Genomic DNA, 25,682 nt, shown 5'->3' on the forward strand with positions numbered 1-25,682 from the left:
TGCCTCCTTCACAAACCAGACAAAGCCACTTAAAGGAGCCTGGGATTTTGGTGTAGGGTCTGACACATCCTCGTGCCCCATCTGAAGAAGAGAGGGTGAGGTCTACCCTGAGGTCCTTGGCACCAGCTGAGCTGGGACTTGCTTGGGACTTCATGGATGGATACATGCCAGAGATGTGTTGCTAGCACTGAACAAGGGCAGATTTATTTGCAGGCCAGGTAACACGCAAGCACTCTTCTTGCCCTCAAGCTCACAGCATTATAAAGTGTTTCCTGTTGTGGTCATGGCTGTTAACAGCGGGTCAGAACTAAAAGCTCCCAATTTTTACACAGGGAAAGCCAACAGGAGCAGAGGCCGAGCCCTCTGTTATCACTGTCTGCATCTCCCCCTTTCCAGCCCAACGGCTGAGCCCGAGAGCTAAGCTGAGTTTTACAATATCTGTAATTAGTCATTTTTATGGCGTGCTCATTTGCAATATTCTAGGTAAAGATCTGTCAGTGTTTCCATTATATACCCTTCTGTTTGCAGTGGTTTATAACCAGGCTATAAAAACACACTCTGGGGCAAAGCTTGCCACATAAATTCTCAGCAGAGAGCCTATTTTTGTTTTGGTTTTGTTTTTGTTTTGCTCTGTCACTTATAAATATGACTTTTAAATGTCCCATAAATATAGAAAAAATCAGGTGGCTTCTTCAAGCGTGTGTTTAACCAGGTTTCAGTTTAGCAGAAGCATAGTGCTAAGGGGATTAATTTCTGTGGCTTTTGGGTAGCCAAAGAAATGAGAAGTTTACTATAATTGAACTGAAAGACTATCTGTAAACTAGCATCTGGATTTAGAGCTCTATTTACCACACAAACCGTGCTGAAATCGCTGACTCTATAACTCCTGGAGGGCAGTTACTTTGCTCTACATTCAGCCCTGATACTGCACATACAGACGCTCAGCTCCAAGGACTATATCCAGTGCTCAGTTTTTACCCCTGCACATCCAAAGAAGGAGTAAATTTTAAATGAAATACAAACAGCATACAAACAGAAGGCTTGGTAGATAAATAGAAGAATAGATTTTCAGTGGGGATTTTGGGTAGATGAGCATTTGACCATGTCCACATACCTATAGGGCTAAAAATCTTACTAATTTCTAGTGTGATTGGAAACATAAATTCAGATCGGTGTTTAAGGTTTTCTGTAAAATAACAAGAAATTTGAATGCAAGGAGTTTTATGACATAAAAGCATTACACTTCATCTGTCAGGCAACATAAGCGATCCTCTCACTTGGTGGTGGCATTGCTTTATAGAAAGCTGTCTCCACTTCCAGCGATTAGGGGTAGATGAGCTACAGCACCCAGCTACTTATCCCCGTGGTGTGCCGAAAGCTGCCCTGGCACAGCCAGCCAAGTGCCAGGAGAAAAAACTCCTGGTTGCAAACAGCAGCTCCTCACAGGGGAAACACCGAAGGAGTCGTTGGCTTCAAGGACACAAGATCAGTTAAGAACGTTTTCAGTGTATTGAAGGCCAAGTTTTGCAACTCTTTCCCTGCATAAAATATAAAGAACTGATTTATCTCCCTCAAGAGCAAGGGCTACAAAATCTGCTCCTCATCTTCTTTTGATGATTTTGCGGTGTGTTTCTCTGATCCTCAGTCTGATCCTTTTAATTTCAAAAGCTTTAATCAAAACCTCTTAACAATGCACTCAGTTAATGGTTTGCGGTTCACATTTAATTCTGATTGATTTTTTAAAAGGATTGTTGCATTAAGATGCTATGGCTTCTGTTTGAGTGATTCATTAATATATGCCTGGGATGGCACAACCCCAGTCAGACTGAAGCTTTGTGCTGACAGACCACTAAAATAATACCCCGTGTGTGACTTCCCAGGGAGTAAATAAAGAGAGCTTTTACCAGGGAGACCTTAAACCCTTATCATATCATGCAAGAGTGCTCAGCTAAGGCCTGGAAACCCATAGGTATAACACTTAGGTGTCCAGTGGGCCGTTCACCACTCGCTCCGTGCCTTTCTGCTCACAGCTTCGGGGTGGACTTTGGGTTCCCTGGGTCTGGGCCGAAGCTGCCTATCAATTTGTATCGGTGTGCAATTAAACTGGGGCGAGCTACTGCCAGATGAATTAAAATAATAGGATCTGGTTTTCAGGTTTAATGATGGGATTAGTGAGCGAGGACCAATTTTGCAGGAATGCTGCCTTGTCAGACGGAGGAGAGGGTCTGCATGTGATTGCGTTTAACTGGGCTTTACTAGAGGCAGTTGGCTGGTGTCTGAGAGCTGGTCTGCTAGCTGCCCTGAATATAAAAAAATTGAGTAACTGCCTTATTTTTTATTAACTGAAATAGAGATCTGATTGCAAAAGCCCAAACAATGCAGAAGATCAACAGTTTAAGCAGTTTAAAAACCCAGCTTCTTCCTTTCACCAGGGCTCTACTGTCCCAGCATCTCAACAAACATATGAGTCATTTGAAGTTGTATTATCCTTTCAAAATTGACTTTTGGCATTTGTTTCTTCAGAATCAAAAATATCACTCATTTCCTCCAAGCTTCTCTCTTAAGCACATTTGCCAAGAATCATGGCTAGCATGGGGAAGAAATTAGATTTACTTAAGGAAAAAATAATGTCTCTGTCTTGGTTGATCTAAGTGTAATGAGCTGATGCTAAAGGAGGGGTCAGAAAGGAACTGCCTGGGACCAAATTAGTCTTGTTTTATCCCGGAAATGAAGCAGGTGGCAATCGATTTTTATACAGAAAAATAAAAACGGTTATGAAAGTTTATCGTCCTTCATCCTCACAGTGATATGAAAGGCCATTCCAGGAACCATGGGGGAAAATCTGGGGGACTACGTAGAGGTGAGGTAGCAAAACCGTCCGTGCAGGTTTCTGCACGTGGAATACATGAAATGGCAGGTGCCTGCCAGCAGCCTCCTGCCCGCAGGGCACCAGGCACCGGTGTTCGTGCTGCTGGGCATCGCTCGCAGGGAGCCAGGCAGCCATGGAGCTGAGAGACAGGGATTAGAGCATGCACAGAGCGGGTAACGCTCTGCAAAGGGTGCCCAAAGACATCTTTTCTTCCCTTTGCGGTGGGGTGTACTGACATAACGAAGGATCTGTCACTCATGGTGCAACTGTTGTCTTTACAGAAACACTCGGCTGTGGCCTTTTATCTCAGCTGGATGGCTCTAGGGCCCCTTACAGCCCCCTTGCAGAGCAGGGTGCTATTTAAATCTGTCTGCAGTGTAACAATGGAGGGGGAGGAGGAGTTCTTACTAAAGGTTTTCTAGTGATTTGGGGGGAGGAATCCCTGAGTTGCTGAGGAAAGTTCCATTTTGCATTTTCTTTTAGTCTCTTGATCAAGGTACTTAAAGGCCTCTCAGCACCTTCACACCTGAGTGCCCCTGACATTGCTGCACCAGGGCTGCTTGGGCAAGGAAACATTGCACAAGAGGGCAGTGTGGCACGTGCAGGTCATTAAAAAAAGAGCAAACAGTGTCTGTTTCTGCCAAATGTAAGGACTTCTTTTAGAACAAATGATTTTTTAAAAAATATTTTGCTTTAAAGAGAGATCTGAACATTTTTTTACAAAAGGGTCAGAAACTTGAGGTAAGGAGACGTTCCCTTTCAGCTGCAGCTGAACGACAAACAATTCTGTTAAACACTTCTGAAAAGATGTCTTTCTCTTCCAAATGCATCTCTGCTGTAAGTTCATGTGAGAAAGGAGCTGGCTGGCTTGGAGTGGGGCAGATCTGGGAACTGTCTTCTCCAGGTGACCACTTTGAATTTACCCCATGATGGTAGAAATTAAAACCTCTTAAAAGTCCTGTAAAATGAGTCAGTCTCAGCCCAAATCCCAGAATAACTTTGTCCACATCAGTAGAAAGTGATTAAAATCGGTGCTCTTGCTGGCTGTCCCTAAAGAAAAGTCCTGGACTAAATGAGCCGTGAAAACAGAGCTCTTTCACCATGCTTCATCCAGCCAAGCATTGCACCATATTTTTTAGCAAAGCACTGTGGAAGTTTGTTCTGGGTATCTGCAGAGTGCTTACATCTTCACAACTATCCAGCAAACCCCTTTAAGGGGGCCTAAATCTCCATATGCAAGAAGATAATTCCCTCCTGTACTATACCTCATGCCACGGACCTGAAAGATGGAGGGAGCATTGCACCCTGGAAGCAAATGAAAAGATTAAAAAGCACTGAAAAGGTGTTTGTGTAGGATCTTCTCTGATATTTCTGTCTCCATCATGTACATTCGTGACTCGTCAGTGCAAAATTATTCACCATGGCCCTGCTAAAATCTTGATCCATTTCACATTCCCTTTTCCCCAAAGGACTCTTCATCTCTGTTCAGCTCAGTAGCTTGAATTAATATTCAGATATTCTTGGTTATATCTGTTAATGCGGAATCTGTTAACTTCTCCATCATTTTTAAGGAAGTTCACTCTTGGTCTTCTGATACACCAAGCTGCTGCGGTAGTGAAGTTTAAGGAAGCCTGACCTTCCTTGTTAAGCTCAGGGAGGGGAACACAAGCTCAAAGGAGGCAGGTGGTGGCATTTTGGATACTCTTCCTTCCTAAAACGGGAAGCAGCTTTCAGCTGGGGATGCCCCAGAAAAACCACGAGCACGCAGCTGCACCCTGGGGTGCACCTTTCCCTTCTGCTTGCCCTTGCTGAGCAGAGAGCTGTCAGGTGGCTGGCGGGACAGCTTTGGGTGTAACAAAGAAGTAGCCTGGGAAAACATCACACCAGAGCCGTTTTCCGTAAAAACGTTCTTCTGAGGCTCCAGTCCGGGAGGTGAGAACCGATGTCCTGTTTTCCCGGTGACAGGCGGCCCACTGGAGAGAAATGCTGGGTAGCACCAGGCAGCTGGAACGGCAGTCGTGCATTCCTGGTAGGAGCAAGACAATAAAACTTCCTCGCGTCTCCAAGGCTCCGCAGCTTTCTGATGTCAACAACAGCAGCAGGAGGCTTCAGGCACGTTCCCGGCAGCTGATCATATTTATCAAGTTCATGTTGTTCTTTTTTTTTTTTTTTTCTTTTTTTTTTTTTCTCCCCCCTTAAATACCAAGGTCCGGGAGCCACGAGATGGCCAAGTTCCAACTCCGGCCCCTTTGAGCATAGAGAAATGTGTGCTGGGGGCTGGAGCAGGGACATGCTTTCTCCATGTGAGCCAAAGAACAAACAGCAGAGCCCTCCACGGGGACAGATTGTTGACATGTTTATGATGATGAAGTGGGGTAGAGCTCTCAAAGGGGGATGCTAGAAATGAAGAAGTAAAGTGTGGCACTGCTGAGGGCCTATATAATGCTAAATATTGTAGGAAACTGCAGTTTCTTCCTATTTGTGACCGCTCCACTGAGCAGTTGGAAAAGTCCCTTCCCAGCCGTACATCACGCGTTCCCCGTTTGGAGCTGTAGCTGTAACAACAACAGCAACAACCCAGCAGGCGCCAGGAGTACGGAGTGATGGGGCTGAAGTTACAGGGACTGTCACCATAATTTATAGCCCTGCTCGAAAAGTGTGAAAGATATGATGCTATGTGCCTCGAAATCCTACCCAGAGGACAGCTTACAGATGCTAAGTGGGTATTGGAATACCCTGGCTGGCTGGGGCTTGCCATTACGCTTGGGGTCACAGGCAAAAGCACTTCATCTTCCTCTGCATGTGCACATGTGTGTCTGCACTGTGGGACGGGCCCTGGATCTGCTGCCCAAGGTCAAACCTCCCACCTGGCATCTGAAGGGGAGAAAAAGGATGAGGGAGCTGGATTAAACTCTCCCGTGTGGCGATGTGCCTTCTCCTGTCTGCAGCAGCCCTGATGGGCCACTCATGGCTGGCTTGGTGGCCGGGCTTCCCCTAGGACCAAGCTGGTGAAAAGACAGCAGTGGAGTGCTCACCTCAACCCTGGAGCTCGCCCTGCTGTGCTGCAGGCCGGCTCGGTGCAGCCAGATGGGGTTTGGGTTCCATTCTGCAACCACGAAGCACCTCGTGTTGGGTGTGACGTGCCAAAAAGGGAGTGAGTGGCAGTGTGTCCGTAGCCAGGTCTGGCCAGAGGTGGTCAGCTGGGACAGTGTCCAAGCTCTCAGGACTGTAAGACTTCTGAAGGAGTCTTCGCTTGTGTTTGGTCAACTCAGAAGGTGAGAAGGGGAAAATTCGGATCCGTTTCCCCTTACCTGTGGAGACATGAGTTTAGAAAAAGCAAGGGACTTCTCCCAGAAGCTCCAGTTCCTTCTGTGGGGTTACGCACAAGCCGAGCAGCCCCAACCTCTGAGCCTCTCAGCCTGCTCAGTGCTGCAGAGTAGAAAAAAGCAAAGCGAAGCAGAAATGTGTGTTCACAGGCATCACTGGAGCTGTTATCTTTTGTGAATCCCTGCTGGCTGAGTCTGAGCACACCTTGTCTGGGGCCAGGATGGCTTTCACCCTGAAGAAAAAAAAAAGAAAACATCTTTCTCAGACAATATTTCAGTGTCTTAACCTGCCGCGGGCTTCCCTCTGGGCCTCTTGGATGTATGAGGTGGGAGCTGACGGCTTTGCCTCGGTCTGAATTCTGCTGCTACTGTGCTGGGGGCTGTGTCCCCCTTGCCGGGCTCATGGGCTTCGGGCTGACGCTTTTGCTCTAAAAGATAGGGGTGTTTTTTTTCAGAAAACATGTTTCTGGGCTTTTTCTCCCTAGGAGAAAATTTAACTTCTCAACAATTAAATGAAATTGTCTGGGGGAAAGGGTTGTTGGAAGGGGGAGCTCTCAGAATAACAGATGTCCCCACTTGGTTGTCTTTGGTTCTGGAAATCTTTCCTGACACAAATACTTTTGTCTGGACCAAAAAGGATTAGCACGACTTTCTCATTACTTATGGAATTGAACTGGTTTTTGATGAAATCTTAGAAAAGAATACCATTGAGAAAGTTCATGTGTATTATATGGTAGGACCACAGTCCTCCTGCCAGGGCACACAGGGGCTCATGGGGCCAGCCTTGTCCCTGTCTCCCTCTCTCCTGAGCCCAGAGGTGCCTGGTGTCTCCTGAGCCCTCACTTGGATGAGCCCTCACTCTTTGCTGCCTGTCTCTACTGCTGCTCTCTCAAATTTTACTCAGTCCAATTCGTTAGGATTTACAAAATCACCATAGATGTTTACCAGATGGAAGATCTGCTTCATTTATGCATGTTATCTTCATCTCCATGTTAGGGAGCTTTATCCATTTCCCATAGCCCTTTAGCAGGCGTGTTCACGCTGAGGATGATATCCTCCTTCCTGTACAGTAATATTTTCCCAATACTTAAACTCTCAACGTGTCCCAAAGGTATCAGACTCATCTTTCAGACTCCGATACAAGTGCATTTGTTCCAGCTTAAAACTTGAGGATTGATCCTTGGTGTAAGTGCATGTGACAATTTCCTCCCCTTTCTGGGCAGCAGTCAGATGTTCTTACCGTGTTGAACAACAACACATTATTCCACATAGCAATTAAACACTGTGGATAACTGAGTTGGGAAACTCACTGCCACAGAACTTGGTGTGGAGGCCAGTAGTTTAGATGTGTTTGGAGGGACTGCACAAATTCTGGACACAGGGGCACTAGAAACAAGCACTCAGAGGGCTCTCGGTGGCAGATTACTGGAAGGTGGCAGAGGGAGAGGCATCAGGACCATGATCATGCCATGGGCATTTGCTGTTGTTGACTGTCGGGCCTATATCTGAACCAAAGAGCAGCACTTCTGTTCTCAGTATACAGTCAAGTGACGCATTTTCCCCTGAAAGCAGAATAAGCTATGGCATTTCATCCTTACTGCCGTGTGGCAGCACCTGTATTTCTGTCTCTGCCTTTGGTCCGCTGATGTGTTATTCTTCATTGGTAAGAGCACATCTGCCTTGCTGCAAGCCACGGTGTTTGCATTGCCACTTGCTACCTACCAGCATCTAGCCCCACTGCACGGCTCCCGATTTTCCCATTTGTGGCTTCTTCCAACTCTTGAACATTCCCGAGCTATCGACTCGAGGTCCAGCCTCACATCCCAAAGCCCTACCTGGTATCAGCAACCACCAAATTGTTTCAGTTCAGTCCAGCTCTTTCCAGGGCTGTGCATGGGAAGCAACACGTGAAAGGCCATAATAAACTCACTGCTTTCTTTTCCTCTCTCCCTCTGCCTTTTGTGGCATCTCCTGTTTTATGATCTTCTTTGAACTGTAGCGTTTCTCCCAGATTTTTTATGATTTAGACCTAGGTTATTTTGGTAATTCCTTCACCTTTTAAGAAACATGACTGCTGAGGACTCTGCACCCTCTGTTTGTAGTCCTATCAAGCCAAAATCCTCCCACACCTGCCTGTATGAGTGAATTTCTCAGCTGTATTTCCATGCTGTTAAAGGCCCTCTATGAGCCCCAGAGGCACAGAAGTGTCACTAACCATGTGTCCAATGTCTTGCAGGAGTGTGATGCAAGGAGAATTCAGACCTCCCACAGGGCAGCAAAGGGCATTTTAGCATATCCATGTATCAGGCCAGGAGCCCGTAAATCCAGCAGGAGTGGTGCTCCAGGATGCCCGTCTGGCTCTGTCTTCTCCGACCCCGCTGGTGCTGGTGGCTCCATGTTACTCTCTGCGTGTTTTAAATTTCAGACCCGATTTGCTAGAAGAAAGTCGCCAAACAGAAAATCTGACAAACAAACCACAGAGAACATCTGATCTGATCAGAAAATACATAAGCCTGTTAGTGAGTGTAGGCACGGCAAGGGCTAGCATTAATGGGGAACATATTTGTTATTAAATCCCATCCACATAAGCCAATCTGAAACAGATGTGGATGTTAGTGGTATTAATAAGTGGGCAAGCTCCAGGGATCCTGAAGGTACTGCTGCATGGGGGGAGAAGGGGCAAGGACACGTCTTTGCTGTCACATGGGTTTTATAAGGAAGGGCTATATTTTAACACCATGCCTTGCTTTGCATTCCTTGCTGGGACTGAAAAATGCAGGATACAGAGAGAGGGGCGCTGGGTTGGAGCGGAGACAGCTGCCTTTGGGACGGGAAGGATAGAGACGGGTGGGAAGGGAACCAGGTTCTCTGCCCTCCCTCTGAGGGCAGCGGGTGTCTGGTGGAATGGTCCCAAACAGTCCTGCCAGGGCCAGGAGGGTGAAAGGTTAAAGTGTGCTCAGGAAATTGCAGACAGTAAGAGCTGCAGAGACGTAAGGGGCGTTGCTTGTGTATAAAAAGGGCTTTCAGAGCAATTCGACTTTGTCAAATCTGACAAAATTGCCAATACATGCATTATCCAGTCCTTTCTCTAAAGCAGGAGGATTCTGGACCTTTCCAAGACAATGTTACTAGGGTTTTGAATATTGCAAGCCCCTAGATTTTACCTAGCCACCTTCTGTGAAACAGCTGACCACTTTTTTGGCTGATAGTTTAAAAAAAAAAGGAGAAGCAAAAACTTCAGCCCAAGGCAGACACTTGGCATGGAAAATTGCAGCCCAAGTGGTTTTAAGTTTGACAAAGTTATTAGCAATTGAAAACAGGGCCTTATAATTGGAAATGTTTGGCAAGCTTAATAATAGGTTGTGCTACCAGCCCTGCCTCTTAGATGTGTGCATGTACGGGGACGTGCATGCACCTGGCACGAAGGCATGCGTTTGTGTTGGGTTACTTCTGGCTGCAAACAGGCACACACAGCGGCACACCGGTGTCCTGCACTCCCAAGACACCGCTTTTATTCACCTGTCTCTTCTCAACCTTAATTCTTCAAGTTTCGGTTGTCCTTCCTCCTCCTACTGTAATTAAAAACAGACTGCAAATGCTTCTTGTCCTCACTGGAACAAAACACTGACTCTTCTCATGCTCTAAGAATTAATATTAAAAAGGAGAATTCACAATGGCTTTGGGGTGGCACACAGCCAACTTCCAGGGTGCTGGGAAAGCAGCAGAGATGCTTCATACCTCCGTTTTCCTCCTGAACGTCGCAGGGAGAGTGGGATTTGCTTCTTTTCAGTCTACGTGCACGTGCCTGGGGCTCTTTGCGTGCCAGCAGCTCATCGGGCGGAGATGGCAGCTTTTTGGACAGCACCTACCTGGGTAAGGAGTGTCCTGGCTGGGCTGAGCCGGCCGGCCCCGTCCGCTGTTGGTCTTCATTAGGGCTCTCTGCGGTGTGTGCTGCTGCTCCATCGGCGTCCCAATAAAGGTTCAACTCTCGATTACCACAAGCCCCGCTGCAGCCAGGAAACGACGTCAAGTTGAGTCATCATATTGTTTGAATTACACCAATATGAAAATACATGCAAGCCACGGGGAGCCAGCATTTTCCCTTCTATATAAAATGGGGTTATGACCATATTAAAAAACACAACAAAACCTACCAGCTTTTAACAGGAGATGGTGGAACAGAGGGCTTAAGTGATGCCGAGAAGTCCAAGCACAAAAATAATTACGTTGGAAACAAGGGCCTGCTCTTTCTTTTGCTCAGCCTCGTTTTGACCCCTGCTCCTGTCCTCCCTGCATCTTCTCCACTGCCTTTCATTTTGGGGAGGGCAGAAGAGCGGCTTTGGGCTGTGGCTGCTGAGTGGCAATGCAGCACTGTCATCGTTCACAAAAGGGAAGCAAAGCTGAGATTCAGGTAGCAAAGAAGTGGCTGGAAAGGAGGCTCTTCTCCAAGCCTCCAGGTGTTTATGCAAGAGACAATGTCACTATTTTCCCAAACTCTCCTGTAAGCTACAGAGACATTTCTCTGACAAGGGAACATTTCTAAACCAACACAGAGCGGATCTCTGGCTCTTTACACCTGGACAACCCAAACTCTTTTTATTTTCCCTTGTATTGGCACAGAACAATGGGGTGAAAAAGAAGCCTTCACCCTGCTCGTTGAGACTGTCAGACCCGGTCTGTGCTGTACAAGACCATCACCAGGGCACACTGAGGCCAAGGGGAAGAAGACTCATTTGTCTTCCTATCTCACACGCAAAAAGGAAGCCTGGGCACCCTGGTAACCGTGCCTTTTCTTGAGATGACAAAAAGTGCCACTGCTAGGCTGGACTTCACCGTCCTTGCATGCAGGTGAGCACAGCTCACAAGTTGTGTTCTTCGCACTTTGCTACTTCTCTCCTGACTTCCAGTCAGACCTACTTGCTGAATCTGAACCGAGTCAGGTTTTTGGATGCTGCTGAAATCCCCCGAGAGTCTTCCTACTTCTTCAGAAGCACAGCAGCTTGTGCACTGCGCCTTATACTGGATATTAATCATTTGTTTTTAACTCTGTCCACAAGGATCCGATAGGCTCGCGGCTCTGGATTTAAGGCGAACATGCCATGCTGAAAACCAAAACAGCGCCTTCATCCCTTTCAGGCTCCTTGTTTGTTTCAGCGTTATGAATGGTGTTTGCATGCTTTTTAATCATCTCGGCTCAAGGAGTTTGAGTCCTTTGCTGTTAGTAATTTTGATATATTGCTACCATGCTACACACCGAAAGTATTTCTACTTTCTTACCTCCACATATGTATGCAGTCAGGAACAATTACTAATGTCAATCGTGTCTGCTTGCTAGCTTGCTTTTTTTTCCCTGTTGGTTGTGCTGTAAATCATTTTCACATTTACAACATTAAGAAGGCGCTCTGAGCAATCATTCTTGTGGTCAACAAACTGTTACTGCTTCTCAAGTGTCATGGGTCACTACTTAATTACTGGATTTCACTCCCAGTTAAAACCATTAATCTTGTCTCCACCACCTTTCTCTGGGCCTCTCAGCCCAGTGTGTTTTATGTTAGGCACACGTGACTCAAAATGATTATTATTTTTTTTTTTTTCACAGCAGCAGCAGTTCTATAGCCAGGATTTCTGGGCTTGATAAGCAAAATCATCCAGCAGAGGCTTTCTCTGGGCTGAGCTGCTATAAGCTGAGCCTTTCGGCAGAGAGCAGGGTTTTTCAAACGGATGCAGAGATGCTGAATGCAGTGAAAAAGAAGTAATGGGGGAGCTCAGCGGTGGTGCTGAGCTTGCACACAGCGATGCCACCTTGGCCATGGGAAGTCCCCAGGCTTCACACCCTGGGAGGAGAAGGGATTTTTGCTGTGCACCGTGCTCTCAGCAGCTGCTCTCGGCCACTGCCTGAGGCTGGCACAGGCAAGAGCATGAAAGGAGAAGACACAGCAGCCTGGGGAAAGCAGACATTAATTTATGGGTCCTAAAGGTTCATCGGGAGTTGAACTTGTATGTGGAAGATTACTCATGCCGTCACTTCAAGAGTCAGCCTCTGCTCTCGTAACTCTGCCCTCGGGCAGGCTGGAAGCCCCTCTGGATGGCCCGGCTCCTCCCCATCTGCTCTGGCATCGATGGGGATTCATAGGTGTTATGTGAGACAGAGAAAGGCTCCCCTGTTGTTCCCTACGTGAAACTGCAGCGAAAACGTATTGAGAATTATAAGTACAAAAAAATGGAACATAGGGGCTACAGAAACCAAACAAAGCTTGTTTCATGGGCCACATCCACAGTGTGTTCATACAAAATGCCACGTGAATCGCACTTAATTTGCTGCAGAATATATTTTGCTATTTCAGCAAAAGAAAAAAAAAAAAGGAAAAAAAGAAGAAAGCCTGTGGAGGACAAGAGCTTTGCTGCATGCTAGCTGTAAAAGTTCCATAAATGTGGAATCTATTAAAACCATTATTTGTTTATGATGTGAAAGTGATTAGTCTGTTCCAAAAGCAAAAACATGAAAACACCAGGCGTTGGGACTCTGGGGCCGAATAGCCACTGATTCTTGATTATAGTAATTTATATGTGAATCTTTATTATATGTACTATTACTGTAGCACTCGGTTGCCTTGGCCGAAATTGGGGTCCCCTTCACATCATCTAGGGAACACATTCCCTGCCCTGAAGAGCTTCTAAGCGGACAAAAGCTGGACAAAGGAGCATGAGAGCACCTCTGGTTTGCAGCTGGGGAGCTGAGGCAAGGAGGTAGCCCTGCCTGCCCACGGTCATGGCCAAGGGGCCGTGCAGCAGCCCGGGCACCTCGGCTCGGCCCTCATGGTGCTGCTGAAGCCAGCAGTTGAGCACAGGTGTCGGGACGTCCATGTGGCCCCAATTACAGGCCCAGGGCCTCGGTTTCACTTCCTGGATCGGATACAATAACAGGATGCTAGGATATTTGGGCTGCGTTCACTGCAGGGGATGGTTTTTCTTTAAAAACGGAAAAAAAAAAGGCTGTTTCCCTCTAAGAAGTCAAATCGTGGAAAGGTGGGGACTGGGGCTTGTTCTGAGAAACCTCGCCCAGCTTTGGCTCCTTACCACTTCCCTTCACAGCGCTGCTCTCTTTGGATTGTAACAGCTTGCTGGTGTTAATGTACTTTGTGGCTTTCGGGGGGGCTTGTATTTGCTGCCACCCTCCCTGGATGACCCTCACCTGGCTGTTTCGGCAGCTTCACAAGCCTGCAGGCAGAGCCCCCGCTCGGTCCCTGCTGTTGGGCCCTCTCATCAGTGGCTTGCAGGGCCTTTTAAAACCAGGCCTGCAAAGGGTCCGAATCCCCAGCCTGCTCAACCTGTGGGTGACAGCACCAAAGCTGCTCCTTTACCTTTGAAGCAAGGGGCTTCAATTTCTAACAGGAGAGGAGCACTCAGCCTGAGGCTGGGTTCAGCTGGCTGCGAAGGCCAGCAGTGAAGGCTGCTGTCAGTGGCAGGAGGGTCTGGTCCTTCACTGGTGGGCCGATGACCCAAACAAGCATCTTTCAGTTTAGCAGCCTGTTAGAGCTTTTGTCTGGTCAAAATTATTCTGTTATTCCCAGGCAGAACAAGACACTCCTGGAGGTTTTCTGGCCTGTGTGCTTCAACCCCATCGCTTCCTTTAAACCACATTTGATTTGGGACGCAATAATTCATCAGTCATCTTTCATTACCCAGGAAGAGCGATTGTGGCTTACTACTGTTTCCTCTGCCTCAGTAACTCGCCTGCTCATTTAGTGTATTGCTAATGATGGGCGTGGGCTCGAGAAGCACAAAATCCCGTTGGTCTCACCCTGGGAGGGAGGCCTTTCCTCTCTTTTGGAGGTCTGCTTTGGGGAGGAGATGATTAACAAAGCGAGGGCAGAACACTTAGTTTGGGAAAGTTTTTGTATTTAAATCAGATTGAGTACTCAGCTGCTGCAAAGTAGTTAGCCAGCCAGGGCACTACTATCTTAGAGAATAAAATCCCATAAACATTTACTAGTTATTCAAGCTCCATCTTCTTCTGGTTTCTTCTGCAGAAAGTGCTTCCCGCTCCTGCTCTTCCCAGAGCCCTTCCTTTCATACATTGCACCGTGAATTTACTTTGCTTGCATCCAGTCGGCCACAACGCTTTATACGATAGTGTTACTGCTTCCCTCCGTCTGCGGGATGTGGTGTTCAGTGTGTCCGGGTCTTTCCACTCACGTGAAATTACGGTGATACATTGCCTCACACCTCGCACCTCAAATCTGTGTGCGTTTTCTGTGACTTCTGGTCTCAAGATCATCTGGTTTGTGTTAACCTTCTTGCTCTCCTCCCTGTTTACAGTATCTTTGAAACTGGGTTGATCAGCAAGTTTCGTTAGCACATTTCTTACATGACATGCCATGGTCATTAATGAGAGAACCCTGCAAGACAAATTTCTAAGACCCAACAGTGAAGAGCTCCAGCAGTCACTCCTTTTAGCCAGGAATTTCCTTTTCACATAATGTGTTGCCTTTCATACACATCACTACTTCACATACTTTTCAGATCTTGTATCTTGTACGAATTCCCATTTTCTCCTGTGAAGAGCCATTTTCCATGGGGCCCTATATGACATACTTTACTGAAGTCCAGACCAATAGGATTCATTGCATGTCCTCTAGGAAATCTCTAGCAAGGAAGCCAGATGAATTAGATATCTATCTTTGGCAAATTCACGTTGTACTCCATCCCAGTTCTCATGTATACTTATGTCTTTAATTATTCTTTCCTTTGACTGTTGTTTTAAAGCCTTGTGTGCTCTTAAAAATGGCTAATGGCAACAGGCTTTACCTGCTGTTTCAAAGCAAGCTCTTTAAAATGCCTGTCAGAAGTGAATCTTGGTGTGCAGGATGCAGCCTGCGTAGGGTTTGCAAACTGGTGGGAGAGCAGCTTGTCTGCCTCACTGGATCCTGTCCACAGTGAGGAGAGCCAGCAGGGCTACAGGAACATGGGGACGTTGCTGGATCTAGACCTGGTGTTCAGAGTGGGGTCCTGGGCCGCTGAAGGAGTTAGAAAAGCTCCCATTCACCTGAGAGGTCCTCAGGCAAAGCGTGGTGTGTGGGTCATGTTTCTCCATGGCACTTTGTCCCCAGGAAGTCCTTGAAAATTCCCTGGGAATGTAGGAATTGTATTTCTCCCTTTGCCCACTTTCCCATCATGTGAGGAAAAAATGGAGTTGGTTTGTGTGTTCACTCTATAAATTACCGTTCTTTAAATGGGGTTACAGTTAAGTGGATATGAAAAGGGGAAATTTATTGTTGTACTTCTGCTCCTGCTTGGAAATACAAGCTTTGGCTTGTATCTGCATTTATATTAATACAAACTCAGGCACGTGCACACAGGTTTATATAAAGCATGTGAAATGCCTGTCTGTGTTTGAAATGAAAGAAGTGGGTAGTTTGTCCAATCTGGAAAATACCAGCCAAAAAGAGGAGGGGGGGTAATACGGGTAAAGCGTAAGAAGAGTCTAAATAAACTTGTCAGAAAGGGGAAGATTGAATCTGGCAGGTGGAAACCTGAATGCAGCAGAAGGGAAACGGGAACCTACGTGGAGTGTGGCAATGGGGAAAATGAATAGCTCCAACAGGAAGGTGGGGGCTCGGTCTGAAAAAGTAAGCAAGGAGAAGAGAAGAGAAGAGAGGGAAATTCAGCTTTTTTCTAAGGGAAGAAAAGTCTTCCTGAACAGTCTGGCATGAAAAGAGGCCTGGAATGGATGAGAGCCTGGATCTCCAAGTGAAGGAATGTATGAAAGGAGTCAAGAGAAGGGGGAGACTTAAGGAAGAGGAAGATTTACTTCTGTGTCACAGATGGGGGAAGAGATACTGGAAGAAGTTCTTAATACCTCGGGAGATTTCAGGCTGACAGGATGAATTTTTCTCGATTAAAAAAAAGGAGCTAAATGTAAAGTGGCTTTCTCTCTTGTCCATCGTGAGATCTTTCTTCACTCATTTTTGCTACAGGCTTCTGCGAAAAGAAGCGGGTGACTGGTCCTGCTGGTGGTGTGAGTGCTGGACAGCGGGGCACCTGGGCGGTTGTCTCTTTTCCCCCCCAGCCAAGGGCCGGGCTGCTCTCATAGCCTACCAAAGATGTGTCTCTGCCTGATTTTCCAAACCTGCTCCTGATTCCAGGGGAGGCAGATTCAAGGGCCTAACACCTTGACCCGCTTAGCTCTCAAGGCATGTGTGTGACCATCAGCACCACCAACTGGGCAGCTAGTTCAAGCTTTCATATACAAATGGCTTTGACATAGGTGGAAGGGTGATGATTTTAGTATAGTCATGGCTGTAGAAATACTTAAAATGAAAGAAAAGCTGGCATTTCTTAATGATGTCATGGTATCCCAATTTTTTACTTAATTTTGCTTCAGTTGTGCCCAATTGGGGTTAACTTTCTGCTAATATCCCAGTGCTACTTTTACTGCTCTGGAAGCCCTCTGAATGCTAATTTCAAGGTCACATAGCTACATTTGGAAACCAAATTTAAAAGCTGTTGAGGCAAGTATGTATTTTCAAGTAATTTGGCAGCTCCCCCGAACAGGAACAAAACCAAACACAACGTGGATGCTGTGACGGGTCACAACTACGTGGCAAATCTCTGATGCTAATGTCCAAACCTCACGTGTTGCATTCAGGCCAATCTCCACAAACATACCATAGGCAGGGGGAAAGGTGAAAGGGGGCCATAAATCACCTGTTGTGAGCTACCCACTCAGCACTACTGCGGAGGAAAGTGAGAGCTCATTTTGGGGCTCGGTCTGTGGATCAAAGCGAGCCAGCCATGCCTTTCATCTCCCCTGCCTCCCCGGGTGGCTGGCAGTGGGTTTGCAGAGCGGCACTGAGGGAGAAGGTCTGCAGCGAAGGGCTGAGCTGACCTGTGACATTGCTTGTACCTGTCTTCCCCCTGCCTGGATCCTTTGAGTCTCCCTTAACCTGTGCATAGCCTCCCAGGGGACCTGGTGTGGGGAAGCAGCAGGGTAAGAGGAGCTGTGCTGCTAACCCAGCTGCATCGGCTGTGGCTGCGCAGGAGGCTGATGCTGCGTTCACGCAGGGGAGGTAGTGAAAACAAGCTCAGTCTTCTCCAAACTTGCATATAAACACAGAGAGGAAGGCTGAACCAGACCTTTACATGTGGAAAGCCACAAGACCCTGGGGACAGACCTCCCCCTTGACGTTGGGCAGGGTGCTCTGTCCCACCCCATGCCTCAGTTCCCTCCATGAAACGAGACAACAGTCTTGTCTCCCAGAAATTTTGACTGACAGGGAGCTGGATGAGGTGACAAGTGTCTTGACAAATGCGTGATACTACATTTTTTCCCCGTATTTTTAAGTCAGAAAGATTTCCCTTTCCCTTCTAGCTTGTCAGAGCTGTGAAGTTAGCCATGACAGCATAAACGGTCACTAAAATGGAACTTTCTAGTGAAAAAGAAGACAGATTTAATTTTTTTTTAAATGAATATCTTAGTCTGAAAATGTTGTCTGCAGGTAGCAGAACTCGTGGGCAAAGTTGGAGATGTGGCTCACCTCGGTCTCTGGAGTTTGGCAGGGAAAGAAGTGTCCTTCAGCATGTCAGAGCAGCCCCAGTCTGTGTCTTGGATGTGTTCGGCTCGAAACAGTGAGTGTGTCAGCTCGCCTGCTCTGCAAGAGCACAAAATGCAGGCTTCAGGAAAACTGAAAAGGGCAGTGAACAGCCTCTCCCTCGGTGCGGTTCTGCAGCATCAGTCTGAATGAGCGATGTGTACACGCGTCTGTGGTGCGTTTGTGGGGCTGAAGCAGGTTCCCTGGGGTGTGTCCATTTTGTTCCAAACAGTTCATAAATCTCGTAATTACCAACAAAGGATATTCTGTTAAATGTAAATAATATCTGGAATATAATCTCTATAAATGTGGTTCATTTAGCCATTAATTTTATAGATTGTTGAAGTAATTAACAGTGCATAAAGAGGACTTCCTGCAATGCAAGTGTGATCTTTGGCTGAATGGACCTTTATAGTGATCTCTAAGACAGTCTCTCAGAGTGGAACTGGAATTTCATCTTGCCTTTATTTCCTTATTTTAGTATTTTTAAAGTGTTTCTAGAATGAAATTCTTGGGTACGTTGGCCTTTGGTTATTTAACTCTGCTTTTGTGGGTCAGTATAAATCACGCAGAAATTCATAAATTAGAGTCCTTCTCATGGTAACTTACTTAAATTCTCAAATATATGAACACCGTCTTACACAGAAAGGCTGTGGCAGAATCTGCAGCACGATCAGGGTACATTTTAAGGCAATTTCCACTTCATTTGGTTTCTTCCCTCTCCATACACCCCTCAAACATGCCTTTTTTCCTTTGTTTCTGAACGTGTTCCATCAGTGGCTAAAAGCAGCTTAGCACTGCGGGAGAAATGAGAATCTCCATTTATTCTTGCTGTCTCTAAAAGTTATATTCTCCCAATGGGGAATCATCCAAAGAACATTCTCTCCTACATTGCTGCTGCTCTTTGATTGCTCTCTTTCACCTGTAGCCTCTCCTACCATTTGTATTCGAGCAGATCTTCTGCAATTTCATAGCCAGCAGTTCATGAGACTTGATTGTGTCTCCCTCCTGCTGGTGGAGGACAAAGGACCTCCAGGAAGGAAAAACAAAGCTGAACTCCTATTTCTACTCTCTCATAACAGCGTGAATCCCCCAAAAGGCAGAGCAGCTTCTAGGTGTGGCTTTTACATGGCCACAAGAGGGTTTTCTTGCAATGCCAATGTTGCGGGCCTCGTGGGCCCTTTCAGGAACCATGCACTTAGTATCAGTTGGTGAGAGAAGGACTTGTGTGGGCAAATCTACATCTGAGCTCTCACTTCATTTTGCTGGGAAAGTCAAAAAAAGAATAAAACCCATTAATAGTGAGTTGTCTGTCAGGACTGGCTCTTTTCTTCCACTCCATTTGGATTTCTTTTGCAAAGAGTTCCTCAGAAAGGTGGTGGAGTTTCCGGTATGCCTTTCTCCTGGTAAACCTTATTCAAGTAAATCGACATCTTTTAGTTTCCAAGATGTTCTTGAGGGTCAATACCTCAACATCTTTTGGTAAAGATTTGTTTAACAGGTAGCTGGAACTCAAAGTCTTTTCTGTCATAATCTCCTTGTCCTTACAGGAATTAAGAGGTGCCCATTTGGCATTTATTACAACAACTCTTCCTTCCTTATGTGAAGGAAACGATACCTTCCCTCTCTCATTAGAGTAAAATATAACCCTTTTAATGCGTTGGTGTATCGTTGCATAAATTATGAGGACTTCTCTCTGTTTTATATGGAATGCAGACATTTCAAAACCGGCGCACAGAGATGCTGGGCTACAGAAATAAAAAGCAGATGTCTTTCTCCCTCTCTCTCGGGAGGTTAATGCTTATCTGGGTACTTTAACTCTTGCTGTCCTGTGATGGGCAGCATCTACTGAGCAGAGGGAACTCTCAGGTGCTAGATGGGACATACAGTTAGTCCTGGATTGCTCTTGGGTTTGCCGTGGGGCTGAACTGAGCAGGATGAATATGGAAATTTTGGCATTTCTGGCTTTTCTTTCATATAAAGGAAGGGAAAAGGTGGTCTAGAAATACCAGTCTGGCTGTGTCACTGTCCCTTTCTGCAGCCCACATGGCAGACTTTCTCCTTGAGATGCTTGCTTTGTTTTCTTATCAATGTGAAGTGCCTGCACCCATCACCGCATGGCTCTTGCCTATCACCCAAAGCTTCCAAGCAAGCCCAGAGATTCTCTCCTTGTGAGTGGTGAAACACTCAGTCTAGCACATGTGGGCTGAACAGGGGAAGAAAGTCAAAAATCCAAACAATCGGTATCTTACCCATAACCTCTGTGCGGAGCAGCACGTGACACAAAGCCGTCTGTGGCATGTTTGGGGATCTCCTGGGCAGGGGGAGTCCTACATGTCCCTTTAGGTCCCATTTCCAGATGGCTGGAAGCACCAGAGCTGCACCTGCAGCCTGAGCCCTCAACAGGCACGTAGTGGCTGGAAGTGGTTGCAGTTTCGTCATGGGAAAATGAACTCAGGGCATGGATGTGCCTCCTCAAGGGCTCTGGGGTGGGCGTGGAGGAAGAGTGACATTAAAAAGAAATCTGCAGAAAGCAGATATTTGTCATGAAATATTGATTTAAAAAGTGTGAGAACCAGGCAGATGACTCTAAAATGTGTGGCTGGCCTCTACTTCGTGGTATTGCCACAGTGTTTTATAGTGTTTGGAGGGAGAGTTATGACGCAGAACAAACGAGATAAAAAGCTGGTTTAAGTGTGGTTGTGTCGGTCTAAAAGCTGCCCATTTTATGGGAAGGAGCTGCCGGCATGATGCCAAGCTGTAGCATGCTGCATGGTTCGCCAGCTTGTCATATCCATATGGGCTGCCTCAGAAGAATCTGTTTAAAAGTCATCCAAACAATTTATGGATGTTTTCATCGCTGGGCCTAAGCACATGAAGGGAAGATACACCCAGCGAGGTCATAAAATGGTACCAAGATCTTCTGCTTTTAAAGACAGCAGCTTAGATGTTCAAAATTGTCATCCACTGACATCACCCCAGTAACCATTAGCGCTGATGGGGTGGTCGTCGTCCTGACATTTCCACGTGGAGTCACATTTGTTGGCAGCCAGCTTAAACGGGAGAGGATCCCTTGGACTGGACGCTCATGCAAGGCAGTCACGTTGCAGATGGATCAGATACCCATGCAATGAAAACGCTCCGTCAACCAGCAAGCCTCTTCTTTGAGGGCTTATCCCAGAGAACTGAGCCGGTCAGAAGCGTTCCCCTGAAACATCGTTCCTCGAGCTTGGCTTGTTTTGCTGGAACGGCGCTGAGCACGGTTGCCTTTCCCGATGCCTGAGGAAGAGTGCTTGAGGAAAGCCACCTGTGCTCCTGGCAGATCCCAGCCGGGACAGGAGGAGCACAGCGCGTACAAATCCCTGGCTCCGCAGTGGATGCACCTGGTGGATTTGCCCCAGGGCCAGGGGTGCTGGAGCTCCGCAGCTGCCCGCCGGAGCTGACAAGCTTTGACGTGCATTTCACCGGGAGGCTCGGCAGGGCCTGGGGAGCTTCTGGCTTCCTGGAAATTGCTCTCTTTTCAAAAGAAAAAACTGTAAGAAGTTTCTGTTCAGTTTGGATCAAAACCAAATTATATATGTATTTTTTTTAAACCCTACGTTTTCAATGCGCTGGAAACGCTGCGTTTCAGCCAGCTCTACTTGATAGTTTTATAGGGCTTTGCCATAATAAAAGCGAAGTGAGACGAAACAGAAAAGCCCTGCTCAGTAACACCAGGGGGTGGGGGAGTGGGAAGGGAGGCCCGAACCAGAGACAGGCCTGCTGGGCGGCCGTCCTGCCTGCAGGGGACAAAACGAAGTGCCAGAAGCGTGGCTGGGATCTCCTGGGCACAAGCCTTTGCAAACCAAGGTGCCTCGTTGCAAAGTGGGGCTGCTCGGCCCTGAGGGTCGCTGGTTTCTTTGGCTTTTTTTTTTAGCTGAACACCAGGTTATTTCTCAGGCATATCGGAACAGATGCCTTTAGCCTCTGAGGGCTGTCTTCTCACATATGGCATTTTGCTTTGTCACCAGGCCCTGCCAAAGAGCCAGTCCTCCTTTTGACAGCAAAGGACTGTTTTTATTTACAATGAAAGCCAGTCTGGCTGGGGTTCTCAGTTTTGTAAATTATTCATCTCACGTCTCTATTAGCAGAGATCTTCTCACACGTTAGTAACTTTATTTCCAGTAAGCTACCAAGTCCAGGTTTCTGTGGGGGCAGTGAGGCAGAAGGGGCTTCAGAGCTCACTGTCTTCGTTACCATTAACAAGCCAGGTGACCAGTTCCTCCTTATGCAAGGTCCCACCCACCCCTTGCACTGGGATTAGCTCTGTCCTGTCCTGTTTATGTATGGGGGACTGAGGGACAGATGAAGCATTTATAGCCAGGATCCAAAGGGCTCTGTCCCACCGTGCTTTTGCCTTCCCACGTGTGGAAGTGAACTCCAGTGGATGTACTCTGTGGTCCTTCCAGGAACAGAGAGAAAGCAGCTGTCCAAGATTCTTCTCTCACCTTTCTTATAGATGGGGGTAATATCAGCCTTTTCCTGGTTGTTAAGGACTTCCCCTAATCACTGTAATCTTTTGCAGGTAATAAACGGTGGTCTCACAGTCATATAACCCAGCTCTTCCTGTGCCTTCAGGTGAAAACCATCCATCTCCATGGATGTGAATATTTATACCTTCCCTACGTTACCTCTACCTTGTTGCTCCTCCGCTGTTGCTTGTCCCTTTCTTCCCCAAGCGATTCTTAGTTGTGCAGAGGTCTAGGAGGAAGATTTGCTGGTGAAGACAGAGGGTAAAAAAAGATGTTCAGTAATTTGACCTTTCAGGTCTGTCAAGAGGCTGTCTTCTCCATGAATGACAATTTTTTTCAGTGACCTTACCCATCAGAACTGCAAATAACGGGACTGCAGGGTAAATGTTGTAATCATTCAGAGCTAAGTAAAAGTGCTCTGCTTTGCTCAGTATCTGAGTTCTAGCAGATCAGCAGGGTATAATGTGAATGTATGTATGACCTCTTTGCAGGAGCCTGTATAAGGTCATTTCAAAGACATAACTCCCCAACAAATAGTATTTATACTACATTCAGCAAGAATGTAGTAAAATTGTTTCCTCTAAGACTAAAGTCCAAGGGAGGATGAGTTCTCTGTGCGACTTTGATATGTTTGTATCTCCTCATATTTTCACAGATATTCTGGGTAGTAAATCCCTTATCTCCAGCTATGCAAACAGTTTACCAAACATCTGTCAGTAGCACCAGTGCCCGTCTTGCTAATCTCAAATGCCAGGATGCCTCCAAAGCTTGAAAAATGTTAAAAGAGCTGTATCTCAGTACCAAAAATGCAGCGCCGTTTAAGTCAAAATTTTAAGTGTCTGCACTTTGTTCGTGTAAACTTTATTTGCAAGACAATCTTTAGGCATAAGAAGAAACACATTTCCAGAAGGAAAACATTAGTGATGGGTGCAGTTGTGAAGGGTGGGAGACAGGGTTATGATTGAATTGGGCCTTGGAGGTCAGATGGTTATCGGAACCAGCTGAGCTTGAAAAACCGAGCGAGAGAACTCGGATAAGTAGGTCTGTGGCATCTAGGCACTGTATTAAGTAGGATTTGGGGTGCTTGCTGCTTCAAGCTGTACCAAGAATAGCATGAGCAGCCTTTCTTCTTGAAAACTGGTACATCTGGTCCCAGTCCAAGTTGGAACCAGTAGGGCAAGAAAAAGTATGCTGTGTTACTAGTATTTGTGTTGCAGCCTCTACTGGAGGATTTGGTCCAGGCTGGACATTCACAGTGCTGTGTGAGCTCTGCTTTCTTTCTCAGCCGCCATACTCTGCAGCAGACCAGCTCACGTATCAGGAAGCCTTGATCATCGGGCAATGATAGGCTCTGCTCATGTATAGCCCTGTGCTCGGTTCACTCATAGCCCCTGGGCTACCAAGCTCTCTTCAGCACTGCCTTAAAAAGTAATACAACCCTGCACAGAGGAGGAGCTAAATTAGTCAAGCAACAGAAGGAGAAATGGAGGAAAAAATAATTTATTTGGTGAGGCAGGCTGATGACAGCAACGGCAGCAGAATTTGGGTCCATGCTGGCCCTTTTGGGTCCTTAGTCCCATGCCAGCTTCCCTGTTGCTGGCTCATATGGCCCGCCGTACTGGGAGCGAGGGCAGGTACAAGAGAAATGGGTGGATTTAATTCAAACTCTCAAAGATGTTGCTGCCAGGTTTGCAGATGGTGGCAGCAGATGACAGAAGTGAGCTCTTTTCCCCTATGACCATTTTTCTCATCCCTAACAACAACAACAAAAAGGTCTTAAAACAGTGTGCTCCTACAATAAACAGAGTTTTCTCCCACTCCCTCTCCATTTTTCCCCCTTCTTTCTACTGGAAGAAGGTAACCAGAGCAAAGGAGGAGCAGATTCTTGCAGTAATTCCTGGAATACATTTTCCAGCCATCCCAGTGATGGGCTGTTTTACACAACTCCCTTTTAGGATCTGCTGCGGCCCAGGACTGAGGTAATCTCTGCATTTTAGCCCAGATCATCCCTCTCCAGTAGGACTGCCCTTGACGGTGACTATTTTTCCTTCTCCAAGTCCCTGTCATCAATTCTTTTTATTGATCTTGTCTGTGAAAGGTTATTTCTACACAGAAATCTGTTTGTTGGGTTTGAAAGACCTGGAATCCCTCTTGCTACAGGCCGATGCCTGGCAGGACAAGGCAGATGCGTGGCAGGACAAGGAGTGATGACTTTTCTCGTCACTGTCTGCAGCTGTTCTCCTCTCGGTAGCAGTTCCTGAGTCTGGGTTTGCCAGTGACTCCTTCCCTTTCTTCCAGAGCGATAGAGTTGTTTGGTTTCCCCACCCTAAAGGCAGCTGCTTGATTCAGACAGCGTCCAGACAGCAAGCCAGAAGAGCAGAGACTGAGCTAATAGCATGAAGTGAGCCGTGCGTGTCCTGAGACCTTTCTGATTCTTCAATCCGGTCTTGTTCAGCAAGACAGCTTTGAGATGATGCAGAGAAGCGGCTTCAGAACCTGCATCCATGCAATTCTGGGTGACATTAATTTCTCCCTGCTCTGTCCAAACAATAAAAAGGCAAAAGAAAATGTAGCCATCAGATACACTACTGTCATGATGCTCTCTTCTACCTCAGTTTGCTTTTAGATTGTGCTTTCCTGAACTAGGCAGAAGTACTGCCAGTACCTAAGAACCACCACCCGCCTTGTTTTTAGGAGGGATACAACCATGGATATTTTTCCCAGAGGTAGCTCACCATGCACGATTCGTGGTCTTCAACAACACCTCATCCTTCTGCATTCTCGGTTTTCCACTGTGTGTTTCTGGTGGGATGATTAGTGCTGATCTTAGCTCAGCAGGCTTTACAGGTCCCCTGGTTGCAGCCTAATAAGTGGAGTGAACTTATTAAAGGGAAAAAAAAGCAAAATGAAACAAAACCCATCATGACATTTCTTAAAATAATATGAATTGCCCATTCAGCTGTTCACACACTGCAAAGTAGAGCCCAGACCCCTTCTCTAACTGAAATCCTTCTTGAAGCCTGGATCCCATTGAGCATTTAGGACTGGATTCTCATTTATGCTAAGGTCTCTCGAGCCAGCAAGCACAGGATGTAAATTATTTTTACTCTCACTTTCACATGAGAGTTAGGCCTTTAGTGTCAACTTGAGTTACCTTGTGCTGGCTGCATCAGTCACTTACGTCCACCTGTTGTTTCTTGTTTTAGCTTAACCGTATTTAGTTTTTTTGGCAGGGATGCTTCCTCCGTGTTTTCATAGCCCTGGCCACTAGGTGCTACTGCAACACAGACACAGGGCTGGTTGAATGGAGGCAGCCAGATGGCGGCCCTGGCAGCTCGGCATGGAAAGGTCTTTCTGCAGCTCCTGCTGCCGGTGTGACCCCTGG

General features: G+C 46.7%; 2 long non-coding RNA genes across 8 annotated transcripts in view; one reads left to right on the plus strand and one right to left on the minus strand.

Annotated features, from left to right (window-relative positions):
* LOC310903429 overlaps positions 1-25,682 on the plus strand; it is a 334,064-nt gene that overhangs the window by 116,360 nt on the left and 192,022 nt on the right. The window lies entirely within an intron of this gene.
* Positions 101-15,047, minus strand: LOC310903431. 2 transcript variants are annotated; one of them, XR_014587525.1, is made up of 3 exons: positions 10,065-15,047; positions 8,411-8,630; positions 101-6,428 (listed from the first exon to the last, which is right to left on the minus strand). It is a non-coding gene; the product is annotated as an uncharacterized lncRNA (long non-coding RNA). The 2 variants fall into 2 exon arrangements; XR_014587526.1 differs by having other exon boundaries at positions 8,411-8,657.

The sequence above is a fragment of the Anser anser genome (genome assembly GCF_964211835.1).
Source record: "Anser anser genome assembly, chromosome: 8".
Classification (NCBI taxonomy): Eukaryota; Metazoa; Chordata; class Aves; order Anseriformes; family Anatidae; genus Anser; species Anser anser.